The sequence below is a fragment of a genome, unplaced genomic scaffold (assembly GCF_019419815.1).
Source record: "Pyrus x bretschneideri cultivar Hongxiangsu unplaced genomic scaffold, Pyrus_bretschneideri_v1 Contig97, whole genome shotgun sequence".
Taxonomy (NCBI): domain Eukaryota; kingdom Viridiplantae; phylum Streptophyta; class Magnoliopsida; order Rosales; family Rosaceae; genus Pyrus; species Pyrus x bretschneideri.
In genome coordinates, this window is record NW_025999839.1 from 1005637 (window position 1) to 1011493 (window position 5857).

Genomic DNA, 5857 nt, shown 5'->3' on the forward strand with positions numbered 1-5857 from the left:
TGAAAAATTCTAACCGAAAAGTTACGATTTTGTTAATGTGTGAAATGGTTGACCCATTAACATACCAGGTTGAGCCGTTTTTACTCGTTAACTTAACGGGTCAAATTTAGGTGACCCGTTAAAAAAAAGGTTTGTGACCAACCCAACCCGAACTTTCAAAACCAACCCATTTGCCAATTCTAGGTTTAGGGTGGGCTAGTAGAGAAAGAACGAAGAGAGGTAATGACAATAGTTGGGTTCATGGTGGCATATAACATGGTCCCTTAATTTTAGTTCACCAAAAAAAAATGAAGATAAAAAACTCATAAATTTATTAGTTTCCCCCAATATCTTGATTGGAGTTTAATACTGCTTTTTCCCCACCACATTACTAACTATCATGGATATCAGACTCTTGACAAGTTAACCACTTATTTCATGCGGTTTGGTCATTAACAAGGATCATGCTAATGAAAGCTAATTGGTGGGCATGGTGCTTGTTGAGCAATGAACATTCAGGTTAGTTGAGGACTTGAGGTTTATTTCTATGGATACATACACTTATCAACTTCAAATACCTCCACTTTGAATTTTTATACGACCACTTTGAATCTTAATACGACCCCTATTATAGCTAAGGCAAACAAAATAACAATTTTTTAATTGAAATGAACAAAAAATTCGCCAACCCCACTTGGTAGTATAAGGCTTGGTTATTTGTTGAAAACATACCAAAACTATAACCTTTCAAAGCTGGGAGAACCTTTCCGGTGATCAATATTGTGGAAGAATTCACTCTATAAGAAATTAATGGTTGAATGATAACTTAGTTGTATGCAATGAGAAATGTATTTGATTCTATTGGTAATGATGTAATACGCCATTTCCAAAATATGATAACACCACGTAGACAATTATAAATGAAAGTATGATTAATAAATATGATAACACCACGTAGACAATTATAAATGAAAGTATGATTAATTTTTGGAAGTTTCTTATTTATGACCCCCAGTATTGTAAATTTCTGGCTCATCCACTACGTGATCGTGTTTAGTGTAATCAGTTATACTAAATCTCGTCTTAACACGTATGGCAAGAGGCTTGCCATTCTCTATTTGAGACACTACAGTATATATTGATCTATCCGGATTATATCCACTCATATAATTCTACGATCTAAAGAGTCTCCATATCCACTTAGAAAAAAATAAACAAGCGGGGTTGTTAATGCTTAGTTCAATGCAGTTTTTTTGTTGGCTACCACATTTTTCTAGTTTTAAAATGCAATGATTGGCAGGTTTTCTTGGACCCGAAGGAACAAAACAACACCGAATACAAGCTCGAGAGTTTTTCTGCAGTTTACCGGAAGCTTTCAGGGAAAGATGTGGTGTTTGAGAACCCAATAACTGAGGCATAGAACTATTGTGTGATGGCACATTTTAGCACTCCCTTTTCTACGGAGCTGCACTTCAGCAGGCAATTGATTCAAAAAAAATTTATCTTCATTATTAGCGATATGGCTTAATGTAGGATTATGCTTAATCTCTTGCGTCTTTTGAGCTTTATAACTGACTGCATTTGAATATTATTAATAAAAGATTGGATGTGTGAAGCTATAAGGATCTTATGCAATTGGTTTTCCTAGGTTTAGATATTCAATAAGGGGACTAGGTTTGCAAATGGAAAAAATTCGACATGATGTGAAACCTTCTTTCTTTCTTTTTTTTTTTTTGTTTTTTTTGAGTTTTATCAATTAGTATTTTGCTTCCAAGTAACAAGAATTATTTAAGTTGATAGCTTCATTTACCATAAGATTAATTTGATGGCCCATATAAAAAAGGACCTCACAGGTTCTAAACATGAGGACCTTAGAACCTGAGGAAAGCAGCTCTCAGAGTTCCTATGATGGTTTACAAATGAGCCTATAACCCCCATGTAGCAATAGTATGTACTAGTTGCGTTACAAAGACAACGAACAAAGTGCGTAACCTATAACTTAATTATACAAAAAAGACCCATAAACAAAGTTTTGTTCCATGAAAACCTAACACAAATTGTATAAACCTATAAAACGTGTATGAAACCTTACACATAAACAACAAAGCATGGAATCTAAAATGCAACTTGAAACCCCATGCATGTAAAAAGAGCTTAGTTCTTCACAGTGGTCGGTTCCCCAAGACACTCCAATCTACACTACCCACTCGTGGCTAAAAAATTGTGTACCATGACACACAAAATGTCATCATGCACTCCTCATTCAAATCACATTTGATCCAGTTTGCTATGCAAACAAGTAAACTCAGTTGATGCATTAGATGAACGATATAAACCATCAACACATAGATAGACAAACGACATAAACCAACAACATATAGAATAAAGCAAATAAATAATCCCCAAAACAAAACACGTGCAGTGAATATTCAAGCCAAATATAACACCCCACACACGTTTTTGAAAAGACAACTCTGCACAACTATTCAAAAGTAGACAACAAAATCCTTTCGGCTGCACTACTAAACCACGTCCTCAAAACCAAAACTTTAAAGTGACTGCATGCAGAATTCAAGTCTTCAGAAAATACAAGTATAGGTGAAGGGGTAGTTAAAAGGTGGCATCTCAAAGTATTTCTAAGCATCAGTTATTGGGTACTCAAAGACAACATCCTTTCCTGAAAGCGTCCGATAAACTGCAGAAAAGCTCTCCAGCTTGTATTCGGTGTTGTTCCGTTCCTTAGGGTCCAAAAACACCTGTCCAACATTACAATCAGATATAGATAATATGGTAACAATCCAGCAGAAAACTGTACAAAGAAACGAGTGACAACCCATATATGCACTTCTATTTGAAATCTATCACTTTATCCATGCCACCAAAGGTACTATCTTCTCAGTTTGCGTACACGAGTGTTTTCAAATCTTCATAAGGGTGACATCTTTTCGATGATCAACCACAAACCTTTTCCCTTTCCAAGTGTGTGTATCAGTGAAAATATTTTTTTTTTCCTTTGAAAATCATGGCAATACCTTCATTATCTTGGATCCATCATGGCGATATCTGATGCACTTCCCAACAATCTCAGCAGGCGAAACAACATCCTCCAACACTGCCTCGTGCACAGCAGTTAGGGTACGAGTGCGGGGCCGTTGAACGGCAGAACCCTTCTTAGGAGGCCTCACTATCCTACGAGTGGCAATCAGGATCACATCCTACCACATGAAAAATTAGAAGGCACCATAAAATTACTGAAGAAGACCGAATTGCTGCAATAAAATACAAATTAGGGTACAAGAGAGTTAAACCGGAATCACTTACTTTAGACAGATAAATAAATATGAGAAGACAAAAAACGTGAAATAAGGGACTACAAGAGTGGCAGAACTGTCCTAAACTATCAAGCACAAAATGTATTGCCCAGAAGCAAGTAAACGTAAAATCACCAAAGCGAAACTAATCTCAGTTTATTCAACATTTATAAATAGCATAGATCACCAATTACCCTTCCCTGAACTTCTTCTCTAGCTCCCTCACAAGACGAACATGGATCTTGCGGTAAGCCTTCCTCAATCTATAGGGCACATGGATAACAACAGCTTTCTTCCCAGTCCCAGCCACATCTACTTGACTGCATTGAACGGAGGACCATAAGTCATACAATGGGCAAATTTTAAAACACAGAAGCATTTAATAAAGGTTTTTTTTATACAAAATGGTCCATGAGATGGTCCAACATGCATTATTTTGATCATTCTGTTAAAAACTCCGTTTAGTGTCCCGAAGTTTTTGGCCGGAAGTTTGGGCAATTTTCAAAGTTTCGTAACTCAATCGTTTCTTAATCAAATTTGACCCATAATATATCAAAATAAAAATAGGAAAGTGTAGAACAAGATTATACCTATTTGGAAGCCCAATGGTTGCCAGAGACGACTGGAAAATAGCCTGAAAGGTGATTAATCGATGGAAAAATTAAAAAACTCGCCGGAAACTTCGTAAACTTTAAATGTTCATAACTTCAATACTCAATGAAATAGTGTAATTCAAAAACAAAAATCATACTTCTTGATGAGACGAAGAGAATGGTACCCTTATCGAAGGCTAACTCGCCGTGGTTTGGCCCAAAAAAGCTCGAAAATGGTTGTCTTAGTCGTTGAGTTAGCCAGTTTCGAATCATTTTCCGGCCAAACCACAACGAGTTAACCGTCGAGAAAGGTACCATTCTCTTTGTCTCGTTGAGAAGTATGATTTTCGTTTTTGAATCACTCAATTTCGTTAAGTATTGAAGAAGTTATGAACGTTTAACGTTTACTCAGTTTTTAGTAAGTTTTCCAGTTTTCCCATAAACCAGTCATCTTTCAGGCTATTTTCCTACCATCATCAGCGACCATTGGGCTTCAAAATAGTACAATCTTGTTATACACTTTCCTATCTTCATTTTAATATATTATGAGTCGAATTTAATTAAGAAACGATTGAGTTATGAAACTTTGAAAATTGCCCAAACTTCCCATCAAGATCTCCAGGACATGTAACGAAGTTTTTAACAGAAGAACCAAAATAATGGATGGTGAACAATCTCAAACAATCTCAAAGACTATTTATATTGATTTTCAATCTCAGGAACCAAATCGGTTAAAAAATCTTCAATAAACCCTTTTTACATTGCTGAATTTATATATAGATCCTTGAGGTCACTTTTCAGCTCCTGGTTTGTGTTTTCCAAATCAAATATCGCCTGCAGATATAATAACATTTTTCGGTAAGAGCTCCTGATCATAACTTACAGTTATGAACAACAATTGCACGACCGACAAGCACAATAAACAACAGCATAAACTTACCTGTGCAACACACTCTTCAAATTCAGTGGGTTCAGCATCCTTATCCTTGTGAATCTTCTTTCTTGAGGTAAACATGTTGACAAATCTGGAAAATAAAATAAGCATTGTATGAATATCTAAAAATAAATCATAAAACTCGAAACGTTGTTGTATTAATAATCCATACATCGCAAATTTCGTTTAGCTCATCTTATCAGTCCAAGTAACCGCAAAAGGGCATATGTTTCTGCAACTCCAGTTATTTTACCAAACTTCCCAGAAAATACTCAAAATAATCAGTACAAGTTACTGAACCAACACCAAAAAACGCAATCTAAAATTTCTCCTATATCCAATTTCACAAGCACCCAACCGCTTTTACACACACGCACATATTTATATTGTAATCCTGGGATTTTTTCGCATCACAGGATACTGAAAAGCTTATTGCTTTTTTTTTTCTTGGCGCAGAGGAAAATTGAGAATTTTCCTACACTTTCTCGGGAAACAGAGTAGCAAATCAGATGAGATAAATTGAAATGAAGAACATGAAATGGGCATTGGAGTTTACCTGAGGAGAGGAGGAGAGAAAGATCTGCTCAGAGAGTGGCTGAAGAACCTAGCTTTGGTTTCGGCAGACAGGAGAAAGCCTAGCGTATTGAGTACAATGGCGGGTTGAGATTGGCTTAAAAGAATCGGGGGAATTGGATCCAGCACGTTCAATTAAAGAGATTTTTTAGTGTGCCAGTAATATAATGAAATTGATTGAAAATTTAAAAATAGAAAATTTTCAACAAATTCTATTACTATATGTGTAGCATACTGTTTTCCTACACACTCAAAATTTGTCATTCAATTACCACTTCTTTTTTCTTTGATTTGGTTTTTACAAAAAATTCTTATTGCTTCAAAAATAATTACCTGTAGAATAAAATGGTTTAGCGTTTGATAAATTGTATTTTTTTAAAATGTTGTGAGTATGAAAAATAGTGTATAAACGTTTAATAAATTTTAATGTTAGTGGTGTGGTTAGGGACCACAACTACAATGATGAC

At 35.5% G+C, this 5857-nt stretch overlaps 1 pseudogene; it reads right to left on the bottom strand.

Annotated features, from left to right (window-relative positions):
- Positions 1-2342: 2342 nt before the first annotated feature.
- LOC125473791 lies at positions 2343-5358 on the bottom strand (annotated as a pseudogene).
- Between the last annotated feature and the right edge of the window lie 499 nt (positions 5359-5857).